Raw genomic sequence first — 958 nt, 5'->3', positions numbered from 1 at the left:
TGAGGTAGTTCTTGGGACATCCATTCTAGGGAGTATTACACAGCCATTATAATGATAGCATTAAATTTGTATTTTCTAGCCTACAGCAGTTCCAGACTAAACTCCTTGTGATGCGCTAGGATTCCAGCCAATTTCTGCTGTCGGGGATCCAACGCCTCCTCAACAGAGTCGAGAGAGAACTTTATGGGATATCAGCCCTTGTCAACATAGAAGGAGGAATCCTACGGAACAAAAGAACATCCTTCAGCTTCCCAAAATGGTTCCTGGGGAGGCCACAGTTCTCAGGAAAGAGATGCGGCAAGGGTAGGATGGAAGGCAAGGTGTAAGAGAGCTACGTGATCCTCAAAAGAAACACTTGGCAGAGAGGAAGACTGGAAACCTTCATGACCAAAGCCAAATGGTAACAAGTGGAGCATGCTGGGAAAAGCTGGTGCTGTGTGAGGCTGTGATAAAAGTCACAGCCCACTGGGCATCCCCCCCCCCCATCCTACAACTTCCCAGCTCTGGCCCATTTCTCCCTCCTTGGAAGTATGATAGTTCTTAATAAACCATATCTAAGTCTGCTACTAGCGTTTATAAATAACAGCACCTAGGAAAAGCTAATGGCTCACGAAATGCCCATGAAATGCTATTAAGAGAAATGTGACAACATTTCTCAAAACATTCACCAGAAAACTGCAGGGTTGGGGGTGCATCAGGGGATATACAGTTGCCTAGTATGTCCAAGGCCCTGGATTCCATTACCAGCACAAAAGACAGAAAAGAAACATTAGATGTGTGGTGGATAACTGTAATCACAGCACCTGAGTGATAGATATTGGAAAATAAAGAATTCAAAGCCAGTCTCCAGCAACACAGGAGTTCAAGGCCAGCCTGAGATCTTGTCTCAAAAACAAACAAAAGAAAGAAAGAAAGAAAGAAAGAAAGAAAGAAAGAAAGAAAGAAAGAAAGAAAGAAA

This window comes from Mus musculus, chromosome 9 (assembly GCF_000001635.26).
Source record: "Mus musculus strain C57BL/6J chromosome 9, GRCm38.p6 C57BL/6J".
Taxonomy (NCBI): Eukaryota; Metazoa; Chordata; class Mammalia; order Rodentia; family Muridae; genus Mus; species Mus musculus.
This window is presented reverse-complemented; position numbering follows the sequence as displayed.